Source organism: Engraulis encrasicolus, chromosome 13 (genome assembly GCF_034702125.1).
Source record: "Engraulis encrasicolus isolate BLACKSEA-1 chromosome 13, IST_EnEncr_1.0, whole genome shotgun sequence".
In the NCBI taxonomy this organism is placed as follows: Eukaryota; Metazoa; Chordata; class Actinopteri; order Clupeiformes; family Engraulidae; genus Engraulis; species Engraulis encrasicolus.
The window spans coordinates 14,465,544-14,480,766 of NC_085869.1; the positions used below are offsets into that span (position 1 = coordinate 14,465,544).

General features: G+C 42.1%; 1 protein-coding gene and 1 pseudogene across 1 annotated transcript in view; both read right to left on the reverse strand.

The window, feature by feature from the left end:
• Positions 1-14,657, reverse strand: part of LOC134460722 (uncharacterized) — a 117,873-nt gene extending 103,216 nt beyond the window's left edge. The window contains exon 1 of the mRNA XM_063213228.1: positions 14,509-14,657. The gene's annotated coding sequence lies outside the window, so the exon portion shown is untranslated. The remainder of the gene's footprint in view (positions 1-14,508) is intronic.
• The window catches only part of LOC134460462 (basic proline-rich protein-like), a 25,777-nt pseudogene extending 11,059 nt beyond the window's left edge, over positions 1-14,718 (reverse strand).
• Positions 14,719-15,223: the final 505 nt, after the last annotated feature.

Consider the following 15,223-nt stretch of genomic DNA (forward strand, 5'->3'; position numbering starts at 1 on the left):
GAGTACCTGCGCCTCCAGCGCTCACCTTTCCTCAAGTCACTCTCAAGCCCAGGCGTCTAAAACACAAGGCTCTGGGACCAGATGCGGCCTGCCAAATGGTTCAATCCGACCCCAGACTGGGGACGGCAAGGTTGCCATGTAAACTTAAGACGTTTCCCATAAAATGCTTTTTTTCCTCATAATCGTCCTTGTGTAAAAGGCATAAAAAAATTGAAGATGAGATGCTACTTTGGCGTCTTCTGTTTTGATCGTCGCCATATAAAGGTATCCTTATGTACTGTCTAATCTACTGTCTAATCTACAGTAAATGTGTCTCTCTCAGTGTGCAAAACAGTGCAGTGGCTGTCCACATTTGTATGCCTTGCTTCCTACTGTTTTTGTGTCCCAGGCATTTAAGAGGATTTCAGGATCACTGCCATGAATTCCCATTTGTGAGTGCTGGCAGCTCTCCCCACTTGCACACAGCATATTCTTCCTCTAAAGAATGGTCTGCATCACAAAGACACCCCGCTTCTTTGAAGGGAAGTGAATAAATCATATATATTTTTTATGTCAGCCTTTTCTTGGAATATTCACATCTAGGGAACAAACGATCCATTTCGGCACCAAAAAGGAATGCTTCCAGTCCCTCTCTCATTTTTCGGATGCCATTTTGTTTTAAATCACACATCTGTCTCTGGGGATGGCCGATGACATCCTCTCACAAAGGCGGTGATTAATTGTGGCATGTCTTGATATGCTCAGGTTCATTGCACCTGCCTTTTTATCACGTCAATGCCACGTCTGCTGATGAGATGAGAAGAAAAGGAATAGAGAGAGAGAGAAAGAGAGAGAGAGAGAGAGACAGAGAGAGAGATGAAAGTTTAAGAGCTAAGATGGATCACTCTCACCCAACAAATTCCTCACCACCCTCACCCATCAATGGCCAAGGGTTATTCGGTGTGTATGAGGAGGTATACGTCACATTATGCATGTCACCAGCCAAGCCTGCCTTATGGCCTCTACAGGCTTTGAGTGGGACAGAGGTCGCACCTGTGCACCCTTCAAATCTACCTATGGAGACCCTAACCACATGCTACAGGGTGTTGCAATATTGGGATAGCGGCTGCCAACACAAATTCAGTGCAGCCTCTGAAACGATGCGCCTAACTTGACACTCTTGACTCGTCATTGTCAGACAGCTAGTCTCCTTGCTTTCTGCGGAGGATACAAGAATCATTGGGGATTGAACCTTAATAGTAGAAAGAGTCATACACAATTCAGAACAATAATTGTGTACAGCTTTTGGTAGTATGTTTTCCATATCAATCAAATACAGTATACAAAGGGGTTGTTCCAAGAACCTGGCTCAGTAGTAAACTGGATTACCGGTATGTTAACTTTGACGTAGTAGTGGTATTATCTAGTAGAAGAGCCTGGAGCCTTCATTTTGAACTAAATGACACGTGAGCTATCTATTAGCAGGTTTACCACTTCCTTTGCAACCATTACAATGCAGTTGTAATGCTCACACTACCCTGGACTTGTCAGTACCTGAGGTTTTTTTTTCTTCTTCTTCAGCCTTTTCCAAGATCTTGGTCATTGTAATGGGGGCAGCGCTTTGTTTACATTTCAAAAAAACATTTTTATTTATTCCCAAAAACATCCAAAAGGTTATACAACATCAGCAGACAACTAGCAAACAGCGGTACCTTTTGGGAAAATATTTGGAGTAGGCCTACGTAAAAAAAAAAAAAAAGTAAACAAACGCTGCCCCCATTAGAATAGCTCATATCTCGGAAAGGGCTGAGCCGAAAAATGTGGCATCACCGGGTACTGACAAGTCAAGTGTCGAGTGAGCAATACAGCAGCATATTGAAATTGACTGTACTGGTCCTTTAACTTAAACCAGGTTTCTCTCTTAACCCTGTTGGTGAAATACCCAAAGTTGGAGCACTCCATGGCCAAGCTTTTCAAATACATTCGGGTGTTAATGGTATATCATTATTTCTGGGCAAACCAAAGCAGATAATCACAATCACTTCTGTACGTTTCGTTTCGCACCTCTTAGAAAATGAGTCCGAGTGTTTGACGCTGGAATTTTGTGAGAAGGGACATGTCCGGGCAACCAAGGCTAGACAGAGGACAATAGATGGTCATCAATCATGACACCTGGCTTCCTGCAACCTTATTTGGGCCGACAGTGGAAGAGCTAATATAGAGTTTGCTCAATGAGTTCGCTATTTACACCCGGTTGCAAATAGCAATGTTCACTATTCACACCTGGGTGCAAATAGTAACAAAGACTATTCACACCCCGGTGCAAATAGCATTATTCACTATTCACACCAGGTGCAAATAGCAACATTTATTTACACCCGGATGCAAATAGCATTATTCACTATTCACACCAGGTGCAAATAGCAACATTTATTTACACCCGGATGCAAATAGCAACAAAGACTATTTACACCTGGGTGCAAATAGCAACAATGACTATTTACACCCGGGTGCAAAAGTAGCAATATTCTCTATTCACAGCCGGGTGCAACAAAGACTACTTTCACCTGGGTGCAAATAGCAACATTCACTATTCACACCCGGTTGCAAATAGAAATATTCATTATTTACACCCGGGTGACAAATAGCGACAAAGACTATTTACACTGGGCTGCAAATAGCAATATTCACTATTCACACTGGGGTGCAAATATCATCAAAGACTACAGTATTTACACCTGGGTGCAAATAGCAATATTCCCTTTTTACAACACCTGCACCTAGCCTGGTCCTGACCATCCCATAATACTACCATTTCATTTCGTATTTACGGTCTGGCATTTGTTTTCTCTGAAGCGATTGCAAGAAGCAGGAAGTTTGCACTCAGTTATGGTTTGAAATTATTGGACACCTCTCACCCAATCGCCGGCAGTTACTCAACAACAACATAGTGCAGACCAATGGCTCTGGCGCAGATGTGTACGTCATTGTCACGAGCGTCCTCCCCCTTTTTCCCCCACGAGGGGCGCTTATTCGCTTATTGGCTGTTTTCTAGGGGGTGTTGCGATCAAAATCCTACTGCTCCAGGCACTCCACAGAGAAGCACGACCAGACTTGTAGTGGAGCCAATCCTTTGGCCGAAGTACGTAGGATGGCTCATGAGGCTAATTTCCACCCATGTGCAATAGCAATATTCACTATTCACACTCGGGTTCAAATAGCAATATTTACTAATCACACCCGGGTGCAAATAGCAACAAAGACTATTTACATTCAGGTCCAAAATGCAATATTCACTATCCACACCCGGGTGCAAATAGCAATATTCACTATTCATACCCGGGTTCAAATATCAACAAAGACTACAGTATTTTTACCCGGGTGCAATTAGCAATATTCACTATTCACATCCGGGTGTAAATAGCAATATTCACTATTTACAGCCGAGTGCAAATAGAAACAGAGACCATTTAAAAGCGGATGCAAATAGCAATATTCACTTTTTACACCCGAGTGCATATAGCAACAAAGAGTATTTACACCTAGGTGCAAATAGCAATATTCACTATTTACACCAAATAGCAACAAAGACTACATCCGGGGGCAAATTGCAATATTCACTTTTCACACCCGGGTGCAAATAACAACAAAGACTATTTACACCCGGGTGCAAATAGCGGTAACACTTTACTTTACGGATCGCTAATAAGTTGTTATTTCATAGTAATTTCACAGTAATTTCAGCGTAAATTTATGGTAATAACTGTTTGGTTTTAGTAGCAACAGCAAAATAACCATACGGTTTCCAGTGCAATTACGCCATAATTTCTAGTTAATAACCATACGATTTGGTTATACGATTAACATGCTCTGCAATGAGAAATCTACATTAGAAGTTTGCAGCCGTTGTGAATAAATGTCTGTGTGTACAGTTTTTTTCTCAATTGTTTACACACACAGGGGTGTTGGTAAATGGATGAGATGCTATCAGAATGGTGTCTCAGGTACCAGAAAACTACAGGTGTGAGAGCAACTATAAACAGTCTCTGTTTTCTTTGTTTCTCCCCTTGGTAGGCTACATACGTATACTGCATGCCGTGAATGGTTTCTGATCGCCTGCTGTGCTTCTCAGAAAGATGATGAACTTGAAGAGTAAATCAATGGAGACTTCACGCTGCGCTCAGCTCATGGTCCAGAAGGGTCCTCAACTCAGTAACCTGATTGGAAAACTCACCGGAGGAGGGCAGGTGTGTGTGTGTGTGTGTGTGTGTGTGTGTGTGTGTGTGTGTGTGTGTGTGTGTGTGTGTGTGTGTGTGTGTGTGTGTGTGTTTGCGAGACCACGGTGTGTGTGTGTGTGTGCATGCCTGTGGATGTGCATGTTTGTGTGTGTGTGTGTGTGTCTGCGTGTGTGTGTGTGTGTGTGTGTGTGTGTGTGTGTGTGTGTGTGTGTGTGTGTGTGTGTGTGTGTGTGTGTGTGTGTGTGTGTGTGTGTGTGTGTGTGTGCGTGTGTACACATGCATGCGTGTATGTGTGTGTGTGTGTGTATGTGTGTGTGTGTGTGTGTGCGTGCTTTTATGTGTGTGTCTGTTTGATGAGTGCGAATGTGAAGGATCCTGTGGTGCGTTGTCAAGAGGTCAAATACTGTGTGCACACCGAGGGCCAATGTGACTCCAAAGGCAAAACACAGATCCAAAGAGCAATAGACTGTCTTCACCAGCAACTGCATCCAGTGCAATACTACTAAACTCATGAACATCAACAACCCTAGCGGGAGCGTTGAAAAGGCATAGAGCTGCGTGAATGGAATTTGGAATGGCAAGCACATGTCTAGACAACATGCCAAGTTCTTGCACCTTGAATGAAATGAAATGCCAATTACTACTACTTAACATATTGGAACGAGTTCTTGGTATGGTACGATATTGCATTTGTTGTGAATTTTTATGCCCAGCCTGAGGGCTCCTGTCTCAGAATATCCTTAGAATTTCAAACAAAACAGAAAGCCCTGCTGGTCCTCCACCGAATTACTTAGCATCAAGCCAATGTTCCCATGTATAACACAGGGACCTCCGCAGGGACCATGCCCTCTGCGAGACTTACACGGAGAGGCGCTGTGCATCATGATGCGGCAGGAGAAAGGGATCGAGAAAATCTGACTGTTAAAGGCAAAATGAGCAATTATACGAAAAAAGGCATGACAATACATCATATCAAATAATCCAAAGTAATTAAAGTGCGTCATTCACACTGATTTGCTTAAAGGAATAAGTTACGTATTGCATTTTAAAGCATGGGTTCTATTCTATAATGGGATACGCCACAACAATATGAATCCCGAGCTCTGCTGTAATACTAGTCCATCAATTACTCACTTTGTGGGCTAGTGGGATACATTTTAAAAGTACTTTAACCTTTGTTCAATTAGGCTACTTACTATCAACCCAATATTCCCACGTATAATAGCCTACAGGCAACTCCACAGAGACCTTGCTCTCAGCGAGGCAGCTTGGACCAGATTTTGCAGGTTTTAAAAGAAACTGGGGCTTCATCAGGGACAATGAATCACATTTCTGAATTCAGTCACCGGAGGATTGGCTGGCTGATTTATGTAATTTATTCCCAGCAATTAACGTTACAGAGCAATACTTGCTAGTAAAACCCAATTTGTAATCCATTTCAAGTGCTCTGAGCTATGCTGACCTTAATTAATAACACATCCATTTAGTTTTTCTTTTTTTTTTTACCAAGTTTAGGTAGTTTTGGAGGGGGTGATACTGGATGACAGCAGTGATTATTCTGAGAAGAGCATGCTGGATATGTTTCGGCAAACATCTGCAGTGCTCACTACCTGAGTTACTTGTTGCTGCTTTTTTTTTTTTTTACTACACTCCCTTCTATAAGTCTCCAACCCAGCACAGCAGGCAGGGCCAAGGCCAGCGCTATCCAAGTATATGGCTGTCCTGCCAAGCTCTGTGGCAGTAAGGCAGTTTCTTATGTCACACAGCCTTAGTTGTGGTCCATAACGTTCGCCGCAGCTCAGGATTTACAGAAGTTCAAAGTGCTTACTAATCATTTGTCCGGTCATGTCATAAGGTCTTGTTGTTGGGTGTTTTTTTTTTTTTTTGGGGGGGGGGGGTTGCCCCTATGGGCTCTACTACAGCTAGACAACCTGCCATTTGTTGCATGCATGCCTACACATACACACGCAGGCACACACGCTGGCACGCACACAGGAATGCATGTACGCACAAACTCAGGCATAAACACTAGTGTGCACATACACACGCTCACACACACACACACACACACACACACACACACACACACACACACACACACACACACACACACACACACACACACACACACACACACACACACACACACACACACAGGTTTTTGTTATTGACATTGACATAACCTCTGTACAAATGTGTGCCACACTGCCATTGTGCTGCAATGTATTCTTGCCAACAGGTTGTGCCTTTTGAATATGCTCCCTCGGCTTCAGAGATATTGATTCATATTGTTTACCGCCTTAAATGCACACCGGGACGAAATAGATCAAATAAATAGATAAAATAAATCAAGTACAAATGCAGACTCCGCTCTGACACTCATTTCCAGGTGGCATAATACCACTGGTGTAAACAATCACCTTTATGGTGGTAGCAGAACATTGCTGAAGCCAGTAAACTGTGTTCTGGACGGCTTTCATTTGCAACTCTTTCACTTTTAAAATCACTTCACTTTTAAAATCGAGCCGTTGGAATTATCCCACTTCACAGGTCTACAGGATTAGGATGTCTTTACAAGCACCTACACTGGCCTATCAGATCTTGTATGTATTTGGGACAGATCATTGTGTGATGAACACAACAACCGCCCTTCCAATGCCAACAACAGAAAAAGCACAAACATAATAAGCATTTGTGCTACAGATCTGTATCACTGCATTAATATTTCGGGTAAATTCTCTTCATAGGACACTTGTCTCAAATGACATAGTGTGGTTGTATGTTTTCAACTTTACTGAGCTTTATTGAGCGTTTTGTGAAACAAACAGAACAAGGGCAGATAAACATTGACTGATTGCTACAATATATATACAGAGACTATACAAGTTTTGCAATATACCATCTAATGTCAATAATAATAGCCAGTAATACAGTAACAGTCTTTGTGAAATTCATGTACAGTTGGCACTACATGAGAGTGGCCATTATAACAAAGAGCTGCAACTGCAGCAAAATGGGCACATTTTATACAGTACGTAGGCAGCTCACGAGATAGCAATTTAAATATACAGAAATATTAAAAATATCAAATTTAAAATACACGTACAGCACTATGACAAAAAGTAGTATAGCTTTTAGATTATGGTATATGACCTATGTTTTATTTTATTACTTTAGAGTTTTTGAAATGAAATCAGTCAATTTTCTGGTACTGTCCATGGGCTTCAAAACATGACAATACGCTTGGCAGTAACTCATTTAACTTTTTCAATGCATCCACAATTGCCTGAGCACGATTTTCCGCTTTAATCGATACAGTTGTTATAATTTTATGGATTTCTTTTGATGGAATTGGTAGATATATAAATCCAAGGAGCATTACCACAGCTGCTACAGGCTTATTTAACATGATTCTCTGCTCCACTATGTTCTTAGCCTTCTCTCTGATGTCTTTGTCAGTTAGTTGATGTTGCTGATTTTGTTCAGTCTGTCTAATTTTGTTCATTTCATCCTGAATGGCCAGCTCCACTAGCACCAGAATCTCATTGGTGTAGTAGTCTGCACCATCCGCACGATTGTACTCAACTATCTGTTCTATGGTGTTAAGTAGATTTGCTACCTGTGTTTTTTTGCTTTTCCACCCCTGGTCTTGAGTCCAGTATTTGTTGTCTATGACATGATAGTTATTATGGCATTTATTTACAAGGTCCTGTAGTGTAGTTCCCCTTCTCCGAGTGCCCTGTCCATCACTGACAAACTCTTCAATAGTCTTCCCCTCCAACTCTTCACCATGTGTGAAAAGAACTACTGCATGTTTAAATGCATCATCTGCAAATATATTTCTAATCATGTTCACAGCTTGCTGTTCATGTTCTGTATGCCTATCTATTCTTAACACTATAACAAATGCATGAGGACCTGGTGCACTGTCAAAGATGCATTTTGCTATGTCTGGAATTAGCGAGTCGTCAGGAGTACCAGGGTAAAAAAATCCAGGAGTGTCAATAATTGTGTACTTTCTCCCATTGATAATCTTGGAATGTGATATACACTGGTTTGTTACTCCTTGCTGACCGCTACTCACTTTGAAGATCTGTTCTCCCAGGATGCTGTTTCCAGCGCTGCTTTTGCCAACTCCTGTCTTCCCCAAAAGGACAATCCTCCTCTCAACTAACAATAGAGACAACAAAAGAGAATTATTTAGAAAGGCACTCAGAAAGTAAAGTCCAAGACCACGTCGAAGGCAGCTGAATTTCAAAGGCACTGTAGGTCCTATCCAATAATAGTGGATAATCACTGAAATAATACCTGGACAAAGGAAATAATCCATATTAGTCCCAAAACTGATACATTCTGAGGAAGGCAACTGTCTGACTTCTGACTGTCTGACATTCTCTTTCAGTGTTTGGTCTGGACAAATCGTTTTGCAAACCCACTTCTTAGAGCAGTCCAGAAGAGAGGTGTAACTTGCATTCATGAAAATATCTGCATGCTACTGGTTTAAGCTGCAATCATGTAATTGCACGATATTCATTGGTTCCAAATCCTGGAAAGATTTGAAATGTTCAGATAGCTGACTTAATTGACCAAGTGAGAGGTGAAACTGTATGCAGTATCATAGATAACATGTACTGGTTTATCACAATCCATCCTTTTTTTGTAATTCTTCTAATTTAAAATTAGTCATTGTCATAGTGGCAATGAAATTGAAAGGGTACATTGTAAATATATAAATATATCTCACTTGTGTGGAAAGCGATGGTTGCCATCCTGCTCTTTTTTCCACCTTGAAGCTCACAGCATACAGTGACTTTGTACTGAGTGTTTGACTGCAGGTCTTGAAGAGTTATGCTGCAGGACTCTGTAGAGATGGACTTTTGTTGAATCCCTTCACTGGAGCAGCGTATCAGGAATCTGTGTGGAATGTGTTGCAAGCCCTGCAGTTGTCTCCAGCGAATTAAAGCCATCCATCTGGTATCTGAACCATTGTATACATCTGCAGCAAACTCCTCTGGAACATTTGAAGTCTCTTCACTTAGGGCATCCACAATCAACCCCTCCGGAACAAAATCACCTGCAGGACACAAAACTGTCAATGGTCCAGCAGTACTTGGGCTAATTTACAGATTGGCTACACTATCAGTAGTGGAAGCAGGAAGGTCATGTCATGACATTAAAGCGATGGTTCGGAGTAGAATCACCCTAATGCCATTTGAACCGTGACACCCATCCACCTTTACACCCGAAGTGTTTTCTGCCGCAGGCTTACATCAACAGAGTTGCCGTGTTATTCGATGTTTATTCCGGATATCTTGACTCAAGCGCATATGGATCCTGGGCGCCGTCTCCAAACTTTCCCCACAAAAATAACATGTCATGACACCAAACTTCTACAGTATAACAAATGTGGTTTGTACTCACAAAAAGATGAATTTGAAACTTTGTACATAGTCCAGGAGTTTATTAGTAACAACACACGAGACGATTAGCTTTTCTGCTGCTAAACATCCGTCGACGTCACTTCCTCCAGCTGGGACTGTCCACTTATTGTAAGGTTTGTGTTTTAGTCCACAGCCAGGATATATGCACGAGTGTGGCATCGTCTTCTATTTATTAAACGTGGTAAAATTTAAATCCGAAGTGGTTAATTTCTAGTTGTAGCGCAAGCTGTCTTTTTGAGTTTTCCGCCTTCCGGACTCACGTGTATTTGTTTCCATCAACAAAGTCCCAGCTGGAGGAAGTGACGTCGACGGATGTTTAGCAGCAGAAAAGCTAATCGTCTCGTGTGTTGTTACTAATAAACTCCTGGACTATGTACAAAGTTTCAAATTCATCTTTTTGTGAGTACAAACCACATTTGTTATACTGTAGAAGTTTGGTGTCATGACATGTTATTTTTGTGGGGAAAGTTTGGAGACGGCGCCCAGGATCCATATGCGCTTGAGTCAAGATATCCGGAATAAACATCGAATAACACGGCAACTCTGTTGATGTAAGCCTGCGGCAGAAAACACTTCGGGTGTAAAGGTGGATGGGTGTCACGGTTCAAATGGCATTAGGGTGATTCTACTCCGAACCATCGCTTTAACAAGTGTGAGAAAAGTAAGATATATGAGGGTGACGTGAGGATAACAGTTCTTACTGATCAGATACAATGTGGATAACAAAATAAAATATTTCCATTGAACAATTCTGCAGTGTACTGTATGTTTACAGATTGGGTACTTCTCAATGTGAAGGATCCTGGCCTTGCTAGGACGAGTAACAACCATTTTTACGTCATCACGACTCGCCAAGTGCTGTTCCAGTAAAGCATGCTTCAGAATCTACAAAGTCCCACGCACTTAAATCATAGTATTTGGGCTAGACTTGATGCATCTATGGACAATTTGTACACTATTATGAATTGATGTTAACATTCGCATCGTTTTGTTGAGCTTTTCAAATATCCCCACTACAGAAATAAAGCCAACCAACTGTGTTTACAGTTTAAAATCAGTGGAAAACAAATGTTTAGTGGACAAAGACGAACTGACATGACATTCACTTACACGCTTCTAAGCATGTTCCATTCATAATCGTTTGAGATGCTTGTGAGGCTTTGAGCCTCATCTTGCGAGTGCACAAGTTCAAGGCTGAAGCACTTCCAAGGCAAGAACACTACATATTGAAAAACAGCCATACACTACATATTGAGAAACATCCATGATACTTCAGACATGGGTTGTCCAAAGCAGCGTACACACACAAAGGTAGCTTTTCGCTTGCTCGCCTACAGTACTCACCACTCTTTCATGGAACGTTCGCTGAAAGTTCCCGCGGCTTTAACTGCCAATGAACAGGCGAGAAGTACCAAACTCTGCATTCCAATTGGTTACTCGCTTACTCGCCTCGCTCGAAGATAACATATTTTCAACTCGGGATCCGGACACATCGCATTTGAATTTCCAAAAATTTCCATTTTAGCTGCAAAAATGACTGTACTTGGACCATACTAGAAAAATATTCGTTTAATACTTTGTTAACTTTCATGTAAAGATCAAATTTGGCAATAGGCAGCCCGATTTCAATAAGCAGCATAGTTGCAGTACCTTTTTTGACCATTTCCTGCACAGTGTTCCTTTAAATGTCTTAGTTCAAAAAATCCCGGTAATAATGGTCTGTCAGTGATAGAGCAATTTAATACACATAAGGCCTTGACCTTTGCCTACAAAACCATCACAGGAACAGCCAGAGTTTATCTGAAGGACTTACTAAAGCCATATGTTGCTGGAATAGAACTGTGCTCCTCCAGCACAAGCCGTCTGGCTTTGCCACCTGCTCGCTCTAGGTACTACCAGTCAAGACTGTTCTCCGTCGTGGTTTCTCAGTGGTGGAACGGTCTCCCAGAGGCAGCAAGGCTAAGCACATCTCTCTCAGCCTTCAAGAAGTAAAGACTCTCCTCTTACATGACTATCTACTACATGATGTGTATGTGTGTGTACTCTACTTTACTGGAAAAAAACGAACCCTTCTTTGCAACTGCACTTGTTGTTCTGTATATTTCCTATATCTGCTAATGATGTTTGCTATTACTGTGTCCTCGATGAAGTCGCTTTGGTTATACAGCGTCTGCCAAATGCATTGTAATGTAATGTAATATAATAATGAGACATTTAACTGCTCACCCGTTTTTATCTTGCTTGTAGCAGCCTCACTTTTTTCCCCATTGTCAAGCTCACAGCAGACACTGATCGTGTACTGGGTATTGGGCAACAGGTCTTTGAGAGCTATGCAGCACAATACTGTAAATCTGGTCTGTGGTTCAGTCCCTCTACAGCAGTAGGAGATCAGGAATCTGTGTGGAATCTGCTGCATCGCCTGTTGTAGGCTCCAGCTGAGCTCAGCAGATGTTGGAGTTACTGAGCCCACGGTAACCTTTTCTGGGACTGGAATATCTGAGGATCACACAACACTTTAGAAAAATGGTTCTATCATTTTAGTCTGAGGAGATATTGTGTGTGTGTGTGAGTGAGAGTGTGGGGGAATATGAGAGTGTGACGTGACATACTGGTTTTCGATTTAGATGCTTCTGTTGGAGTTTACTTACTTGTTTGGATGCTTCTCAAAACAGGCTCGCTCTGCCTTCCATTAAGCACTGTGGAGACACTAGTGATGTATTCTCTTCCAATGGCCAGCTCCTCAAAACTGTACTGGAGAGATCTGATTGAGAGAGTTTTTAAACATTCCCCACCAGTGCTGAGGGTCAGCTTGTAAGAGGCCTGATCCACTCCTGCTGGTTTGCTCCATGACACTAACAAGGAGCGAAAATCCATCTTCACAGTAACACTCTCAGGAGGAGGAACATCTGATATTCAAAATAAAGAGAAAAAGAAAAATGTCCTAATGTTGTTTCTCCATCAGAATGGCAAAATAGAAACGTCACATTACATTACATTACATAGCATTTAGAAGAAGCCTTTGACCAAATTGACTTACAAGGAGGAAATTTAAGCAGGAATAGGGTAAGACATCTAGGCGCAGTGTACGGTTGCTACACCTTCAAAAGTGTTTTTATTCATAGGAAAATGAAAACAGGTAGAACTCAATGCCAAACTATGTGTGTGTATATCCTTATCAGGCATTTTATATATGGGTCAAAGACGTTTTTTTCTTTTTTGGGGGGGGGGGGGGGGGGGCTCAAGGGTGGTTTATGCCTCGAGATCAGCGTCCCTGCGTCGTGATGCAGTGAGCCGCGCAGTTAATGGAGTGAAGCCCCCCTCCCATCACGCAGGTACTCTGGGGCACCTCCCCAAAATTGTGTCTCGACGCAGGGAGTGATGCAGACAGCGACGGAGTGAAGGGCGAAAATAGGTCTCTGATTGGTCCTCTCGACCAGCCTGCTCTGTCCTCGAGTCGAGAACAAGCTACTTCCTTGTTCTAACCTTCGGTCTACGGACTGTGAGCTCTTCATTAAATAAGTTGCCCGTGCTTTGTCGTTTCATTTATTTACACGAACCAAAGACAACACGTGCGCTTGCAAGTTACGACGCTGAAGTTATTTGGACAGTTGAACAGTGTTTCCGAGGTCGAGGAAACATTCCGCTTCGTCCTCGACAAATGAGCCACTTCTTTGTTCCACACTACCATGGTGGCTGCCAGTGCGATCAAACATGCACGTGATCTAAAGATTTAATGTTTCATTTTCATTGTCGTCGAGTCTGTGAAGCTAAAAAAACAACCGACACGTCTAGGTTACTCTTTGTATTGAAGGCAGTTTGAGCGTGGAATGACATCGCGCAGACCGTGCTTCAAAACAGGGCATAAATCAAAATGAACTGCATCATGGCTGCGACAAGCTCACTCTGTGGCACTGGCAGGAAGCATAACCCGCCCTTCAGACGTCAGGTGGCGCAACTGCATCTAATGCCCATGAATTAATTAGTAACTAATTGATGGTTGGGAAATCGAAGATAGTCTGCTTCTAAGATACTCTACAAACAAACAAAAATCCATGCAATAGTGGCACTGGCTGTCGTTGCGCGCGCCGGCCTGACATGTGTTACTGTTGAAACATCACTGACCCATATACTAGATGGAGAAAGTTGATCAGAGAACAGTATGCCTCCCACACCTTTGATAGGCAGATGCAAAACAACACTCAAGCATTAGTCTCGTCTATGGTTCCATTAATTTTATCCTCTCTGATCTTTATGTACAGAATATAGTGTAGAAACATCCAGAAAACAAACCTGTGCGCATCGTTGCAGACACACACGGGCTCTGTTTATTGTCTTGTAGGGTGGCCACAGTAAAGGTGTACTCTTCTCCTGGACTGCGCACCTGAACAGTAATGCCCAGCACTTGCACGTCAAGTTGGTCTCTACAGCCTGCACCTGTCCATGACACCCTGAAAGTGTGCGGTGCAGTGAGTCCCTCAGGAGGTCCCCAGCGCACACACACACAGTCTGGCTCCTCTACAGTGAACTTGATTGGCCCTGGAGGAGGGACAGCTGAAAATGATATTAAAATGGATGTAACGACTGCTGAAATGTTATGGTTTCTTATTCAAATGATGAGCAAATCCAAGCATTGATCATTAGTTATTTAGTGTATATGATGACTGTGCTTACCTATCATTGTGGTGATGTCCAATTCTCTTATTTTGTGCTTACCTGTCATTGTGGTGATGTCCAATTCTCTTATTTGCTTTTGTTAAGGGCACAAGAGTGAACAACATTGTGATTTTTAGCCTTTCCTTCATATTATAGTACTGTTCTACACAGGCTTGTGCATGACAATAAAATTATACCTGATGATGTGTTATATCATGTCCCCTATGTTCCTCTGTACACAGAGCACATATAGCAGTCTGGTCAGTGTTGCAGTACAGCTCCAATTCTCTGTTGTGACGTTGACACAGCCTCTGCTCCAGGTCTTCAGTGGCTTCCACCAGCCTGTGTCTCTGCATTGCTGGGGTTGTGTAGTGAAGCTTAACATGGTCCCCACAGAAGGAGGCCATGCAGGTCAGACAGGACTTAAATGCCTTCTTTGGGCAAGTATCACAGATAACTGCTCCAGGCTTAGTGGGAGAACTGTGAAAACATATAGAAGCATTGATTAAATTGATCATGATCATGTAACAAAATACATAGGCATAAGTAGCATTATTGATCATAAAAATGTCCTGGTCTACCTATGTTGAGACAACCATCTCATTATACTCATTTATACTAATGATTGATTTTTCGATTTATAGCAATAGTAAACCATCAAAAAATATACCTTGATAATACCCAGCTTCTATGAAAACAGCCAGAATCTCTCTGATATTAAAGGAGGATAAAGACCCTCAGAGTTGTTCCTCATATAGGCCTATAAGTTTGCTTAACTGCGACTATAAAATGATTACAACACTTTTGTCTAAAAGACTAGAATCAGTTTTGCCCAAATTAATTAAACTAGATCAAACTGGATTCATCAAAGGGCGTCACTCATCTGCCAACACCAGACGGCTATTCAACATA